Here is an 18,675-nt window from a genome sequence, read left to right on the forward strand (position 1 = left end):
AAATAATGAGTGTCTTACAATAAAATCATGCAGATTATGTGACACAGACTGTTACAAGTTTTAATAGCAGCTGACCATTATTATTCTGGAGCAACAGCCATGTATTCAAATATACCTTCTTGTCAGACAAAATGTGTTGCTAGTTTGTACAGCAGAGCAATGAATAAACAAAACAAAAAGAATGAGCAGATACCTGGCTTCAAAAGAATGGCTCTGTAGGATACAAAGAAGTAAAACATGGAGATGAAATAAATTGGAAGTGGATCTATTTGCATTACAGATTGAACACAGTGGGAAGACGAGCAACATTTCACTGAACAATAGCGAAATAAGTTAAACATCCCAGCAATGTTTTAATGTTCCAGAAATGAGCTTTCGCTATTGTTAACACTTCAGCTACACCTTTTTCATTAAAACTCATAAAAAAGAAAGTCTTGGTTTGCATCTCTATTTTCCAGTCATGCCACTGTTTTAAGTATGCTCAAGTGCTACAGCAAAGTTGAGGGATCTTATGTCTCTTCAATTATGATTTCCTTTGAAATTTTTTGAACAGATCCAACATTGTGTTCTCGCTTTCTCTAATAAATTTCTTCTTTTCAAAGTCTATACACATGGAGAATCAATTCACACTCTTGAACAAAGAAACACCTAAAAGAAAGTCTAAAAAGGTCACATTTGTTTAAATGCTAAGTCATTTGCACAGACTTAGAAGAATGGAAAAATAATATTTTATCTCAAAAATTAATGGTAATTTATAACTAACATAGCATGCTGGAAAAAGAATAAAAATTCCTATTTGTTTGGCAAATGTAGTGTCATATTTTATTTAAGGTGTGTCTTCTGTTCTGGTCTCTTCTTTCTGTATTACTCCTGACACAAAATATGCTCATCTTCCTGGTGATCAGAATTTTAAGCCCATCTGTGACACTGAAACTGTTGGAAATTTAACACTGAATTCAACACATGCAGATGAAATGTGAACTTCACCTTTCCTCAGAAGATATATGGAGGACATTTTTCATCTTTCACCCCTAATGAGATCTATGTAGAACCTAAATGCTGTATATGACTTGACTTCTGTAAGAGTGAAATTTCCCTGAAGGAAAGGTCTTTTGAATAGAGATGCCATTTGTTTACAGACTTATCAGGAAAAATCTAAATCTGGGGAAACCAACTGTCCCCTGATATTTTGAGTATTTCTCATGTTTGACATCATTCCTGGTACAGCACCACCTACCCCATTTGGCATCTATAAATGTGAGAAAATGTACAAAAAGAATCATCCTAATTGTGGAAACAAACATGAAGGAATAAAATCCAGAGCCCTTTATCTACTGTGATGGACTAACCATACAACTAATACCTCAAAAACGGAGCACACATTCAGTGCCACAGAAAAAAACTTTCTGGGAAATTTGATCAGTCTGCAAACTCAAGATTTTTATGGGAGTGGGCTGTGCCAAATCACTCCAGACATATGCGGTGTTGCCTTAAAATCCATGGTAATTCCAAATTTCAGTGTCACCCTTAAAAAAAGCAAAACAGGGTTTTCCTAGAGATTTATGGATCCAAACATCAAGCCAGAAAGTAATGGATTCTACATGAAACTGGCATGGAAGAATGATGAAATCTTAATGGACAAATAAAAGAAGTTTAATTAATGCAAACACTGTTATAAAGTGCGCTCAGCTAAGGAAGTATTTGAAATTTTATGAGCTCTTAAATAGAACCAAGTTTTACTGTAATGCCCAGTAGAAGCCATCCCTCACCCTTTAAAAATTAAATACTTTGTAAGGAAGGACAAATTTTCTCATGAGGCCAGTCCATGCATGGGAAATGATCTGCTTAGGAAATTAAGAATCACCTGCCTTGGTGATCACAATTTCCCTTGCAAATATATCAAATAAATGTCTTATGACCAAAATCAGTTCCTAGAAGACATAACTTCAAAACAAAGATGCTCCTCTTGATTTGCTGCTTCCTCTTAGAGGGAAGGATTGGAGTGTTATGACAAACATAAAATAACACAAAATACCCTGAAAGCTGCTCAGGTGTCCTGCTGGGAGGTGACATATACATATGTCCTACTGCATACACCCAGTATAAAATACTGATCAACTCATGGCGCTGATCAAAATGACATGATTGTGCATTGCAATTCCACAGTTACAGTTAATTAGGAAAAAACATTACATTTGCTACTGTTTCATCACTGGATGGTGTAGGTCCAGCTCAGCAGGTCTTTTGCAGTTCACAATTCATCTCACAATCAATCCATTTTTCCCTTCCTGCCAAAGGACTGTGCTTTCATAAGTGTTTACTTTAAAACTCAGATATTCAGCTGAGGATGAAGTGGCCCACAAAGAGCCTGGAGAGCCTATTCACTATGAACTGATGTCAAATTAGACAGAGGAGTAAGAGCAGTGAGTATGTACTTTCTTCTCCCACCTCTCTGTGTGTGAGTAGCAGGCTGTGTGAAAAAGAGAAGGTGGCTCCAGGCAAGGCTGACCCTCTCCTGCCTGACCCTGACACGTGCAGGCACAGTTGCCACGTGCAGGAGAGCTGCTGTTCTCCACTGCTCCACAGAAATGGCAGAAAATGACCTGACTGAAGAACTCCAAAGACAGATGTAACCTGCTATGCTCCTGCACAGAGCTTACAGGAAACCCACCATCTCCAATAACCATGGATTTTATCCAGTTGTATGTTCAAAGGACTGCTTTGAAGGAATTTGTCAAACTATTTACATAAAGTCAATTAAACTGTCTTTTTTTAAAAGATAGTTCAAAATTGACATTTTCCAACAACGCTTCATGATTTTGCAATATTAACTTCTCATGCTGCAGTATATCCCAGAAGATTCCTTTGCCATAATTAAACATGGGGTATTTAATGTACTGCTGAGTGTGAGGGGTAGGATGGGTACACTCTTCAGAGCTGCTGAAACATGAAGCATCCAAGGTCAAATGTTGACATGTAAGTTTTAACTGAGGAGTAGAAATGCTGGTGGAAAATGCATTATTTTCAGCAGTGTAACAACAGCTGAAAATATCCATGTTGCTGTGTTTTTTTTAATTATTTTACTTATTTATAATGTGGAATTTCCAAAACCATCATCATTAAGTTTCCATTTGCACAGCATTCTGCTCAATGTTCCTAGTTCTTTTTAATGCACCTCTATATTGGGCCAAAACAAAGTTCTAAAGGAGTGTCCAATTTCTTTCAATTATCTGCAGTATGATGCCAGATTTGTTATGTGCCACCTCATTTCATTTACTGCTATTTACTGTCCTCCAGCTGTCAGCATCAATGTTTATTTTCTACCTGCTTGCTGCCAAGCTGCATTTCTAGAGTTGTTATGCATCTACTTTTCACCCACACTGCTCTTTTCATCATTATTTGTAGCACCATCTATAAACATGAAATCCAACCTTCAAATGTCAGGCAGTTATCCACAAAAGGGTACCCAAATCACTAAATGTAGGGTTCTCCACTCATCTCTTCAGAGATTTGATTTAGTTTGACATGTCACGCAAATAATATCCAAGTACACACTGAAATTAACGTGCAAAGGAAAACATTTACTCTGTTCCCTCAACCAGGCTACAGCAGTAAAAATGATTGTCACCAACATTATGTTGTTTTGTCCCTCTCTTTTCTCAAAGAGAATTGAACTTGTAGTACTCCCAAAATAAACAATCACTCAACAACCTACAGTCATAATATTTACTTGTTTAACACTTTAAAACATCAGCATGCCATGCTTAGAATACTGAAAGCAATTCAGAACATTAAACAATAACAAATCACCACCGCCTTCAAGCAAAAAGCCAAAAAATAATAATCAGTGAGCAAAAACATAATTTCCACGTATTCTGTTGCAAATTGCACTCAGACACGCAGGTGAGAAAGCCTCGCAGAGCTCAAATTTTGACTCCTCCCTGTTTCACTGAGGCTTGAAATTTATTATGGATTAATACAACATTAAAACAACCAAAGTAACCCAGGCCTGGAGTCTAATTCAAAACCAGACACGTCTACTCTGAAATACCCCTGCACTGGTGCATTGCACTGGTGATGGGAGAACACGGCAGGAGGGAGTTGCAGGTAGCATTTATTATAGAACTGGCAGCATGGAAAAAAGCAGATATGATTCTGGACAAACAAGGCCTCTCTCATGTGTGAAATCAACTCAAATGATCTTTCACAACTGAAGGAAATCTTTTTCTTCCCTTAATACTTGTCAACATTTATTAAGACATTATTTCCATCAGCAGCACTTGAATTGCCTGTGTCTGACACATTAATATATCTGTAAAGGTCAGAGCCACAGCAGGCCCAGAGCAGGCCTGGCTGGCAAAGGGGATTTCTTGTACACAGGAGCACGAAAAACACAAGCAGACTATTTTATTTTGGAGTGCATGACAGCAGGGAACAACACAGCAGCTTCTGCACAAATTTTGGGAACAGAATTCCTTATCAATGCAATTATCCATTAATTTCAATTCATATTTAAAGAGATTGTGTCTATCTGACCCCAGGGCCGCATCGCTTCAGGAGCCTGCTGTCCGTGCAGCTTGGGAATATCTGTGAGAACTGATGTAATAAAGGAGAGAAAAAAGAAAAAAAGACTGACAAAATGCAAGATGAAAATACAGGTCAAGGACCAAAGAAAATTAATCATTGAATTTTTTTCTTGATCCTTTATTAGAAGTACCATCTCACTGTTTTGATATCATGCACCTTTTAACACTAATATTACAGGTTCTATAACTCTGGAGAAAGGAAATACATATTTAAGCCAAAACTGAAATTAAACTACACCTACTTTATCTTTTTCTCTACTTTCAGATCTTTATTATTATTCCCAAAGTAAACACTTCTTCCAAACATAAGACTGTTAGTTTGAGGTATCCAGTATAGTAAGAAGCTTTTTTTTTTTGACACAATATATCAACAATATTCTGATATTGCAGCATATTTAAAATATCTCTGTCTTAGTTTGAAGGTGGTCCTGTTAGACTAATTTCATATTGGAAAAGCAGTGACATTCTTATGACAAAGCTTGTAATCAACAGCTTAATGTAGCCAATAGCCACATGAAGGGATAATTCAAAGTATTCAGATGTGCTGCTTGCTCTCCTGAAAACACTGTGGACAGTTTACTCATTATGCATCCAAAAGGCTGCTCCTGTGAGGGAATACTAGTCCTAGATTCTATGAAAATTAATGTTCTAAAGTTGTAATAATAATGATAATGATAATAATAATAATAATAATAATAATAATAATAATAAATTTATATTTATTACATTAATCTTAACAGACAATTATTTGTACTCTTAAGGAATATAAACGGGGTTTTATAGTACTTCTTTTATCTTGGCATTTCTCTCCCCCAGAGCACCTGTTAATGTTTTAATGGTCTAATTTGGAAGTTATTAGACCAGTTATTAATGGTCTAATAATTGCTGTCTTGCTTCTGTAAAAAGATGAGTTTTGCCAGATTGGAATCCAGCAGTGAATGCAAGTGATGCTTTTATAAACAATACACATGGTTTCAGTCCTGAAACACCTCTGTCAGTGCAGTGGGACCTCTCACTTTAAAGCTCAAAATTTCACATGAGCAAGGGACTAATATTATGCTACAGTAGTTTAGAGAGCAGAGTTTTTTCATCTTTGAGACAATGTTTAACCCCAGGTTCTATTATGACCTTAACCCCAACAATTTGAGGACAACGGGGCCCACAGAGCTCTGCAAGGTGCTGTCACTTCCCCGCACTGGATGACAGTAAATTTTATCTATTGCAGCCTTTGGCAGGCTGTAAAACGGGGATGGATGGTGCTTACACAGCACTTACATTTTCAGTCACAGATATCAAAGTATTTATATACCTGCCAAAAAGATGTGATTGCAAAGAGAAGAAAAAAGAAAGTAGGAAAAGTTGATAGACATTAATATATAGCATGAAGATTAGCAGAGAATAGATTTTATTTGATGGATATGATAGTGTTTTAGACTTGGGCACCGAGCTCACTGTATTATCATAAAGTATAAGCTGAAAGATATACACCCAGATTTGTCTCATGTTTCTTTGACTTTCACAAAAGAACAGTTTCTCATGTGGAAATACTGTATTTATCAATTTTGTTATTTTTTTATTATTTCTTAAGATTATGTTATGAATACTGTCCTTTTTTTGTGTGGTTTTTATCTGAACTAAAATCTGTTGTGACTGAATCAGCAGATTCATCATATGCTTTTCTTGGACAGCGTATTTTTAGTGTTCAAAATTTCCCTTTAGGAGCAGACATAGCTGATCATCATCATTAACTATTGGGGCATCTTTAGATAGAGAAGCACTTTGCTTAGAGAAAGTGATTCTTAAAATACCCAAACCAATGCATCACCTTTCGGGTAACCACATTTGTTATCACCTGAGGGACTGAGACAGGAGAGGGAAAAGAGAGTAAGGAAGGAACCATCCAGGGAAGTCTCAACCTTTATACATTTCTGACTCTTCCATGACTTTACTAGATTTACAAACCAGCTGAAGTTTCAGCTGAGTGCTGAAATTTCTCCCTAAGGCCCATAAAGGTTGGCCAATATGTGCTCAAATTTAATAGCAGATATTGTCTCCTGTCACTGAGCAACCAAGCTATTGCCCCACACATTCACTTAGGTCTGCTCCTTGGAAAAAAACCAAAATAAAAAAAACCCAACCAAATTAAAAAAAAAGAAATAGAAATAAAGTGTCTTTTATACTATAACGGTGTCCTCCTAAAGAAAAAGTAAGGAACAAAACCTTAACATGCCAAGATGATGATTTATCTTGTATAGAAGCTAGAATTCCATGGGGCAAATAAAAATTTCCTGTAGTACATTACATAAATTAACTAATACTTTAAATACCACCCACTACCACACAGAAACAAAGAAACAAAGCAAATTTTGTAATTTGGTTGGTCCCTCAAGTGTACTAAACAGAACAATTTCAGTCTATAAAATATGACAAAGAAGACATCTTACCAAATATTTCCCGTTCTTTAGTAATTACACACATTATTTTCATTAATCCTTCTTTTGACTCCTAGGTTTGCTACCAAAATTTTCCAATCTCGAGGGTTTGAGTACAGTCTTTCCAATTTGGAACAAATGTCTTGATGAGGGTGAACATCCCTCAATTATATGTCCAAGTTGCAAGAAATGACAGTTTGAAGACCATATTGTTTTTTCCCAAATTTCGGTATTGGGAAGACTGAAATGAAGAATTTGAGGCCAGTCTCCTACATTTCATTCTCCCCTGGAAGTTATCTTTTTAAAGAAAAAGTAGAATATTAAAGCACAAAGAGAAATACCTTTAGCAGAGTGCACCTTACCCCAAGTTCACCTCCACTACTGTATTAAATCATGTTCCATTTCACAGCTTTCTGCTATGCAAATTCAGTCCTTGGACAGCTGTATCCTGTATTTGAGTGTGTCAGAGGGCTGGCTCTGTACTGCAGTGAGGGGATGTGGGCCATGTACCCTTCCAGGGATGTGGCATCCTGCCTGCCAGGGACCACAGGGGACCCTGCAAACAAATGCAGAGCTGAAGCCTCGAGTGGACACCCCAGTGAATCACATTACATGAAAGGGCTTACTCAAAATTTGAATACACTAAAAAATTCAGCATCCATTTAGGGAAAAGACCAGGGTGAATTTGCAGATTCTGTAAAAATCTCTACAGAAGCTGTAGAGAAACTAAAGGAAGACTCTGATGTTCTGGGATAACTGAACCTGGTGAGGGTATCAGATATATAAATGTATAGAGCTCATTATATCTAAAGAGACCACAACAGATTCAAACAAGACCTTGTCCGTATAGAAAGAAAAAAACATCTACAGGTCACTCCAAGGAGAAGAGATCAGAAACAAATTATTTTATATGTAAACTAAAGACCAATTTATTTGGGGGGAGGTGGTCCCTGAAAGATATGTGTGTACTTCTGTATAATAAAATCTGACTTTTAAGTCCTTTGAAATTCCTCTGTTGCCAGCCTTCAGTGCTCTGATATAAACTGTGGAAAGCTCAGTAGTCACAAATATTTGCATATACACAACTCTATACTTCTCTGCGAGTGAATTTCTCCTGTAGAATTCAGCCCATACATTTTCTTCCACACACAAATCAGATCTATAACTAAAGATTTTTCCATTTCCTGTTCTCACAACAGATGACATGAGAAATTAGTTCCATGGCAGATGAGAACCCTGGCAGCACTTTGATTTGCCACAATAAATAAGACTCCTGTAGAGCCTAATATATTAAGTAGATGTCAGTACTGACAAAAAGAGTTAAAGAGCTCCCTCCAGAACAGTAGAGAGTATTTGCATGTATAGACACGTTTTTGCAAGTACAGAGTTTTTTCAAGCTTCTAAATGGGGATTTGAATCAGTTAATATTTTCTGGCAGAAGTGTTTAAGACATTATGTTGTTGCTTTTAAAAATTATTTTAACAAGGAATGGTGAACAAGTATTAGGGTGTAGATGATGACTTTAATATCCTTAGGATTAAAGAATTGGAATGATTGGGAAAAAATATACCTTCCATCCACACAAAGTTGAGCCTCTTCCCCTCATCCTGACCGATCCCTTTCCCACTGTGGCATGTGGGTTATTCTTTAATTTTTATTTATTCACATGTTGCAAGATATTTTTACATCCTACAACATTGTTTTTGAAGTGAAAGATGATTTTGGAATCCTTTGTCATCCTGACCAAGACTACACTTGCAGGAGTTAACAGATCACCACAGTCAGATATCAAAAGCACTTTTCAAGGACTGAAAGGGATCACCTGCTAAGTATTGTTCTGAAATTGCCAATATTTGTTTTTCTGAATTATAGAGCTCCTTGAATCTGTTACTAAACTACTTCAAAGGAAGACATCTTACTGATAATTCTGCTGCAGATGCTTTCAGAACAAAGTATTTGCATTTCTAGGGTTAGACCTCAACTGTCTATGTTGAAATCAATCGGATTTAAATGAAAAAAACATGGACATGTTAAATTAATTTTAAAAGGGTCACAGTATTAAACAGTAGGTTATCCAGAAGAACAAAGCTTCATCCTAAAGCCCGCTGAAAAATTTGAAATGCTCAGAGATCTTTACATCACTCTGGATTTGCAGAACTTCTTATATACAGTTTGATTAGTAGCTGATGATTAAAAAAAAGACATTTCAGGGCTCCTGTATCCCTTTGGTTTCTTTTTAAACAAATAGAAATAAGTACTGCTGCCTAATGCAGCTGCTTGTAACAACATCTTACTATTGTCACAGGCCACAAACTGTTATTAAGTAAAGTAAGGCAAGTCCAACCCAGAAACTGTTCTAATGAATCATTGAAATAATCAGAAGAGTAAAATTGGTCTAATGTTTTTAATACAAGAATTTCACTTGGAGACAAATGTTTAACTTTGTTGATGGGTAAGAACCTCCATGAGTGATTAGCAGCATGACTCTGTGAGACATTGACTGAAAGGGAATTTACCATTATTCCATTGTAAAGTTCTTGAAAACGAAACAATCATAACGTTTTTATTTAAATGAAATATTTTCTTGGGAAAAAACATTGTTCTGATGAAATGCAGGACTTTTTGTCTGATAAATTTGACTTTGAGGTCTTTGTAAATAAACTTCTTTTCTTATCCAACTCAATTCAGGTTTCTTTTTTTTTGTTTTGCTTTCCCCATCACCCCAGATGTTAAGCAAAATACAGCTCTGAATTTATGTATTGCTCTATTTCTACATAGATTTAACACACTAAATTTTATAATCATTTCACTTCCATGATTTCAGAAAATGCTCCAGGCATGTTAGGACTGTCACTGTGAATGCAGTGGAAAAAAAAACAAAGTTAGGGAAACCAGGTTTCTAGCCATCATGTTAAAAGAGTTCTCAGACAACCAAAACAAGACAGCAGACATAAACTGATGGTGCTTTGCTGACTCCCAAGGCAGCTGTGTTGTTCTCTGCACACTGAGCTTCTGACCCACTGTTTCACCGGTCAGTACAATTTTACAGCTATTTTTGTCATTCTGATAAGGCAAGATTCCAGTCAAGTTCCACTCCATTAAATGAATGCCATCCATACACAGTTTAACCAAGCCATTTTCAGGCCCTCACAATAAAATGACAATAAACATAACAAAACAGATACCCACTCCATACTGAGGATTAATTAGGTTTTCATAGGCTCCAGTGTGACACCAAAAGAACATCTCTATAGTAACCACAGGCTTGTCTGGTGCTGGTTTTGCACTAAGCTGGCACTACTCTTCTGTCAGCTGATGCAAACCAGGTCCCCAGTGCCAAGAGACTGGTACAAGGGCTGCCTACTCTTTGCAGTGAAGGTTTCCTAAATAGCTGCTCTTTTTCTGGCTTCATCTGCATTACCAAGGTTTTACCAGTGGAAGAAATCCCAGAAAACCATGAATGTATGGTACAGAAAGGTTCCTCCTGGATGTGGATTTCCTGAAGTCCTCCTGGGGGCAACCTCCAGAGAGCAGTGCGCACATAGGCACACACAGCCAGAACGTTTGCGTGTGCCCAAGAAGGTGGGGGCATAAATGTGTGTGTAGGCTTCCCTCAAAGCTCTGTAGGGTAGAAAAATATTACCCTCACTTTGCAAAGGAAAAGTGAGGGGTGGGACAGCGAAAGGACAGATTTCTTGTGGTTGTTTTTTGTTCATTTGAGATCCTCTCCCCAGCTGAGCTCAGTGGTATAAAAATGAACACAGCTGATTTATCCTCAGCAAGCCAAGCTCCCCGAGAGTGCTAATGAGCTCTCCTGTTCAGGGTCTTCATGGAAAACCAGTCTTAGTTGCTTTTGAGGCCCAAAAGAAGTTGTTGGAGACTCACAAAAAAGATGGTACACCAGGTTTCACAAGGAATGCCTGCAATGTTCTGAACTATTTCATCAGATATCACAAATATCACCATTTTGCAAAATTTTCCTTCTAATCACTATCTGTTTTCTCTCTGGGGAAATGAAAATTCACTCTGGAAACTGAGTCAGTAAAAAAATATCTTTTTATACCTTGTGACAGAAGGCAAGGTTTGTCTATTTTTCTTAAGAAACCCACTAAACAAATCTCAGCAAAACTATTTCTTACCTAAAGTACTGGGAAACAAGCTTTTTAAAAAAGACTTCACAAATAATTTGCAAAAGTGACTCAAAAAAATTAATGTATGACAGTTAAGTATACCAAAGACCACCATAATGAAGAGGAATACAATGCAAACAGTAATAAGCATTTACAGTCAGCTTTATACAAAAGAAAGACAGTGCTTTGGGACTATATAAAGGAGCATTTCATTCAACAATTAAGAGGGCAGATAAAGAATATAGATACAGATAAAGAATAATTCCTGAAAAAAGTTTTGGTTTTTTTTTAAACTATCTGCAAACACTTTATATACATGTATTTCAAAAAGTTTCAGATCTCCAGTGAAAAATATGTTAGTTCAAATGCATCAATGTAACATTGGAAAACAAAGCATTTTCAATCCTATAGAGGGAGGGATTCTATGCACTGTAGAAATACATGACTATAATACTGTTTAGACAGTGCACAAACAGATGTGGGTAAAGGCAAACTTATACTTGACAGTCTAGTTCTCAAAGTCATGCATTTATTTCAGAACCAAGGCTGGCACAGATACACACATGGGAAATTTTGAAAGTCTCAACAGAATGGCCAGGCAACATGACATCATGACAACAACCAGGAGAAAGCAGCACACCTGGGCTCTGTGTAAGATATCACCTGTGCCAGCCCTGCTCCCAACCCCATGCCAAATGCCTGCAGCCCCCAGGCAGATGCAGCACAGGCAGAAAGAAGAAAAACTCGGCCTTGAGTAGTTTTCAGTCCTTCCTTCCACCCCAACAAAGAGAAGTTTGTGGTTTCCCTCCTGTCTCATTTAATTACTACAACAAGGGTTTGGTGGCCTGTGCAACATGAGCAAAACCACAGGGACGGTGTGCTGTGTATGCTAGCGTCTATATTGGCTTAATTCAAGTTGCTGTGCACTGAATGCCTCATGCAAGCTCCCCCTCTGCTTGAGGAGCAAGCAACAATGACGAAGAAATGGATAAAAAAGGGCAAAATTTGGAAGCTAATTCCACCAAACAAAGTGCAGGAATGTGTGAGGACTTTTTCCTCATTGCTAGAAATTTCACTACCGACAAGCAAGACAAGCAAGAACATTACCTGAACCTGCTTTGAAGATAAACAGTTGTCTAATGAAAGTCCTAGAAAATAGGTGCTTCATGCAAATAATTAATTTATTTATTATTATATGGGTCATTGCTGTGCCCTGGTGGGAAATGGGAGTCACTGGAAAACCATCTGCAGTGAAAGAATTGTAGGTGATTCCAGTGTGCTGAGAAGAGATCACACACCATTGGCCTTACTACATTACCATTTTCTGTAGCGGGGATGGGGGAATAAAAAGCAGAAAAACCTGTTTGCTTGTAGCATTTGTATTGTAGTAAGACATACTGAGGCTATGTAGGGATATTTCTTACATGTGTTCAACCATATTTGTGATAATTTTAAACTGCAGTACTTAGCAAACAGATGGAGAAGGGCAAGAGACATAAAAGTCCTTTGGTTCATGGATAAAACAAGTGTTCACAGGAAGGCATTTGATCAAGGATGAGTTTTTTCAAAGAGGATTAAGACAACTCAAGAACTGGATGGGGAACAATCCAAGTAATAGCAGGTTGTGAAAATGGAAGAACACCATTCATTCTGCACAGAATGAGACGGTATTTTCATGAGAGAAAAAAATGCAATCTTATGATTGGGGCAGCATGGAAAACATATTTACAAGGGTCAAATTAAGATTGCACTGATACAGTCTAATGTTTATTCACACAAACATCATACTATTTTTATAATGGAAAAGAGAAAGAAAGAGGCTTTCAGAGAACTGTTTTGTTGTGAAGTGCATGTATCACTGTGAATTGTTATGCATGCTTTACTATTCCAAGGGAAGACTATTTCTATAATATACTCATTTTCTTAAATATATAGGTGAGAGAGAACCCAGATGATGTTCTAACTATTCTTATGAATGAGTCAAAGAAGTTGTTAGAGAATGAGCTGGGGCTAGGTAGAGGATTGTTCATTCCAATATTATATACTGCAAAAAGCAGCCCTACTTCCCCCAATATACTTACTCACAGTTCCCCAAAATTACATAACAAACTTGATTAGTTTTCATTTTTTTGATAATGTTTATCATTTTGCTTCTCTTTTTTCTTATCTCTTTATCTGATAAAAAAGGAGAGAAATGGAGAATGAGCCAAGAAATGTAAATAATTTAAGTAAAAATTGTGTTTTGCTACAAGTTTTCAAAATAAAGTGAAACATTTTTACAAGAAAAAAAAATCCATAAACATTTATTATCTGAAAACCATAAAAAATCCTGACCAGTGCAAAATAATGGTGCACAACAAACATGTCAAGTAACAGAGAACACTGTATTATTTATCACTCAGATGTTTTCACATCTGGGCATAGCAAGGTGGTGAATAGCAGCAAAAATGGACCTGTCAGGAATAAGTTGTGTAAGACCAGCCTGATTTCCTTTAATACTCTTTCCTGGTCTAGAGGCTTTGTGAATGGGGAAGAAGGAGAAGACTCAGACCTTGTGACTTTTATCTGGTGTGTCCCAGAATTCATTCTCATGACACAGATGGGTAAACCTGGACTAGATTATAGCAGTGGGATGCACAATGTCTGCAAGAGACTCTTTGAAAGAGAATACAGTGTCTTCTAATCCATGTGGATGGGAATGCTGCAAAAGGAAAAGTTCAGCTGAGATAACAAAACTCATTCTTAGTAGGAACATCTAATTCTGCCTCTTGTAAAGTTTGTAGTCCCCATACACAAAAAAAATATTTGATGCACTCCTGTCAAGGATGCCAGAGGTTCTTCTAAGTACCCTTCTGAGTAAAAGGGACCTCTTAAGGTTGTCTCAGTCTATATTTTCATGATAGGCTTAGTGATGTTCTGAAAATTACACACATATTGTGATGACACATGAAATGAGGCGCAGTTGAATGATAAATTTCAGAAGTGGGTTTAAACCTTCATGTGAAAACACACCAGAATCAGGCAAAAATATGGATATTTCTAAAAAGCATTTTAAAATGTACAAAAATTTCAAATATCTGTTCTACAGAGAAGTTTAAAAGCATGATCATGCTCTCCTCTGATTTTGAAACTCTGTTCTCTGTTCAGGGGATCCTACAGAAGTAAGATTCAAAGCAAGCAGAGAACTTGTCATTGTACTTCCCTCTCACCAGGAAGCCAAAGCCCGGGGCCAAAGTTCCTGTTACCTGTAGAGCAGGATGAGAGGATGGATTCCAGCCAACAGAAGCAACACTGGAGAATTCTGTTTCACTGTGTTTCTACCATTCTTGCAAAAATTATTATGATCTTATATCCCAGGAATGTTTTGTCAGTGAATGAATCAGGGGCATGCTAATAGGAGGGGGAGCTTCTGTTTGTACACACAGATCTCAGTAATCAGCATTGATGGGAAAGCAAATACAGAAGTGTTCAGGACAGTTAAATGGGAGTTGAAATATGATAGTTTCTTAAATTGTGGCTGACTCTGGCAGGTTATTTTTAAGCAGGATTTCAGCCAATGTCTGAAAAAGTGCATATCAAGCAGCCTTGAGCTTTTAATTTAATTTATATCAACCAGCCTACTCGGAGTTTTCAAATTGATTCACCACCACTGTTTGAACATTCTGTGACAGGAGCAATGCATATTGAAGTAGCTAAAGTTCTCCTTTCAGCATGCCTAATTAACTGTATTTCTGTCACAGGGAATTGCAAAATATTAGAATATAAATGCATTCTGGATACCAGACAGCAAATTTTAACAGATGTGACTGAGTAAAGTTTGTGATTTGGCTATGATGCAATCTTCCTTTTTCATGATAGTATATTCAAGTGTCCTTCTTTTTTCAAAAAGGTCAATGAAATGATACAAAGTTCTCAATTCTCTTAAGTCCGTGTAGTCATGTTTGTGCTTAAATAAAAAAAAGATACCACAGTAGTCTTGGAAATACCAAGAGGATTCAAAAACATCAAAAAAAAATTGAGGTTGCAGATAACAACTGAATGGTGAATACAGAAAATAATCTCAGCAAATATTATGTATGAGACTGTTGCTTGAGCATTTTGGAAAAATAAACATATTTATAACAATCTGGAAATCACCTGCATGGGAGTTAAGCTTTCAGAATAACACACTTGCTCTGAATAATTTATCCAGTTCCAATATTTACTGTTACATACTCTAGAATTGAATTACTTATATCTAAGCAACCATAATTGGAAGAGTATTTAAATTCTATTTTCTGCCACGGGTTTCTCTATGACCTTGAGCAAGCAGCACAAGTTTTTTTTTTGTGCATTTGTCCTGCTTTCCAAATTCAGCAATAAAGAAAATAAAATAAAAACAATATAATAAAAAACTGACAGAACTGTGAGGATGAAAATTCTCTGATGCATACAAGTAATGTTCCAGCAACATGGGCACCTAAGCAACCTGTAGAGAGCCCTAGGGGAGAGAACTGGCAGTACAGGAACTTGTGCCATGGAGTTGCTGTTTAGGTCTAGATAAGCAGGATAGCGCTGAACCATGATCCAATGGCCATGATTGCAACCTTGTGTTTTCTACTGCACTTCAGCTTTTATTTTAATCTGTTGTACCTATGAAGTTTCTTCAAGACGGAAAAGATTGAAACCCTTGAGGCCTCCATATCTGAAAAGGGTCACTTGGTTTATAAGAGAAACAAAATGCACCCAAAAATCACAAGAAAAGTATCAGAATACACGCAGGCTGCAAATAATCCCACTCAAACCAGCATGAGCAGGAAGAGTTAAATAAGCACAGTTCCCATTTTGTCTGTTCCTGCACACTTCACTTGGGCTGCAAGGAAATCAGAGCTGTGACAGATCATTTATATTAATACAATGCACATGCCAAATTATTTATACACCATAAGCATCAGTCTGGAGAAAGTGCACTCTGGGAACTTCATTGGTGGAGAAGAAAGGCTTCTCTGGGAGGAAGGCATGTTAAAATAGCAGGATTTTGATCTCAAATATACCCTGTTAAACAGAGAGTGATGCCATTGAAGCCTGTGGACTTAGTTTGGATTCACACCAGTGAATGCGATTGACAGGAGGAAAACTGTAAAACTGCAGCATAAGGTGAAAAGCCACTGACAAGAAAATTGGAAAGAGAAATACAAGTTAGTGTTAGATTGATCTACTGTTCTGTGTGTTTCTCCTTGAATAACTGAGGATCCCTACCAGGCATCTTTGACTGTAATCAGTAATTTTCTAATCTCTAGGTGTACATTAACTTTAAATTACTGGGTGCTCCTAAAGTTAGAAAAGCTAAATAATATCTACAGTTTAAAAGAGCATGTCTTCATAAAGAAATACTTGGTAAGCACTGATTGGTTCCTCTAATACATAGTTTTATTATTAAACAGCTTTTATATCATGTGCCTTGCTTTAGAGGGAGTTCACATATCCAAATGTCAAATCTTACTAGTAAAGGGCCTCAGATCTGCTCCATACAAGGCCCTTCAAAATTTATATATTAATCTCAGCTATTTTGAAATTTAGTGTGCTCATATTTGGTTCCCTAAAGAGAGAGGGTTTTGGTGCTGACATGAAGAGAAATTTAGGGGAAGCTGTATGCTTTATTCAGCCTAGGACATTTAATTTACTGTGTTTGATCTGTAGGTCATTAAAGTTTATTGAACTTCTTTTTTCAGCTGATTGCACTGACTTCAGCTCAGGCCCCATTACCTATGATTTCATAGGATCACATGCTAATGCATGATCCAGTTTCTTTGCTCTTAAATCAACCTGCACATGTAATTGCCAGTCAGCTTTATTCCTTTAGTTTCCTTACTTTGAGTTGAGCTGTACGAAAGTATGTGTACCCTCAAACCAGAAGGAGAATTTAACATTAATCACTATGAAAAATTATTAAGCAGAAATTAATTAACAAATCAAGGACAAATTTTTTCCAACCCAGTGACCTGCCTTTTTTTCAAACTGACACTGCATAACAGAAAATAATCTTGCACATTAATAAATTCAGAGAGGCTGACAACACAGCATACAGTTCTCCAGGATGCATATCTTGAATGACTACAGAGGTGTTAGCATCCTCTTTCTAAGCAGAAATTGGTAGACGTACATAGTTTATAAGAAATAAATAATACAAACAATATATTGACTCTTCCCTTTTCAGAACAGGAGAAGCAAGCATGAAAAATGTTCCTGTAATAGCCGTGTCTTCAAAGGTGTTATTAATCAGTTATCTACCTGCTCGAATCAAAGGAAAGACTTTCCTTCATGCCACTAAGTTTTTTTTGCACCCATTTTACTTTACCCTCTTCAAAATGTGGCCTGTGGTCTCTGATTGAAATATTCCAATCAATCAATCTACAACATCTCCAATAAGATTTTGTTAAAATAAAAAATTGCTTAAGATATTAACTGGAAAGGTTATTGTCATTCTTTTTCACCGGAGTTTTATGCTAAAAGGATATGCTAAAAAAAATCCAAGTTGTGTTGTAAAAAAACCCCAATCTAACAGAAAAGAGAACACACCCCAAAGGCCTGGTAAACTGTGAACTCTTGGATGACAGGATCCAGAGGTCACCCAGAAAAGGTTAAATGAGGACACCATAAGGTACATCATAACACAGAGGCAGGGGAAGAGTGCGAGGACTTGCACCTGACCAGGTCAGAAGAGGAAAACAAGAACTGAACTTGAGAGAAAATATAATAATATGAACAGAGGTTGGAAAAAAAGAAAAACCACAAGAAGAAATTTTGGAAAGTGCATGCTCAGCTGAGGGAGCTGATGAACCCTCTGGAGTGGGTGGGTGGCACCTGAAAGCTCCTGCAAGGCACCAAACCACCAGGTCTGCAGACCTGCGCACGGAGAGGGTTCCCAGAGCTGCTGAGCCAGGGCTACAAGAACTCCACACTGCCCTCAGCTCCAAAAGGTGAAGCTAATCCTCATTTTCTCCTAGAGAGGATGAATGAAAATCAAAATACTCTTGAAAATGTACCCGTGGAACAAGAAAGATTCTCTATAGTAACAATGGGAGGACATTGCATTTATGTGTTGAGAAAAGAATTTAGTCTCTATTATGCTAATTATAATTTTACTCCTGTTTCACTCCATTCTTTTCTTGGCCTCATGATCAACTTCTAAGATGTTTCCTTAACAAAGCAAAGGCACTTTAAGTACTTTGAACTGTGGCTGCTTAAAAATCGGATGTCCTTGCACAGAATTACACGATTTACATATTTATAGACTTATTCCCATACAGTTATTTTAAACTAAGACACAGCTAACACTTTCAGTTATAGTCAGAGCTGAACAATTAAATCAATTGGGGGAAGGAGATGAGGTGTTTCTCTGATTTTTATATATTTTTTGGAAAAATTCCCAGGTTAAACAGATTGTTAGATCCTCAATTCTTATTCAGCTGCAAAGTCACCAACTATTTTAGATTTCAAGAAGGACTAGAGCAAACAGAAGGTTGTCTCTGTTTTTCAGATGTCTCA

The sequence above is a fragment of the Poecile atricapillus genome, chromosome 6, assembly GCF_030490865.1.
Source record: "Poecile atricapillus isolate bPoeAtr1 chromosome 6, bPoeAtr1.hap1, whole genome shotgun sequence".
In the NCBI taxonomy this organism is placed as follows: domain Eukaryota; kingdom Metazoa; phylum Chordata; class Aves; order Passeriformes; family Paridae; genus Poecile; species Poecile atricapillus.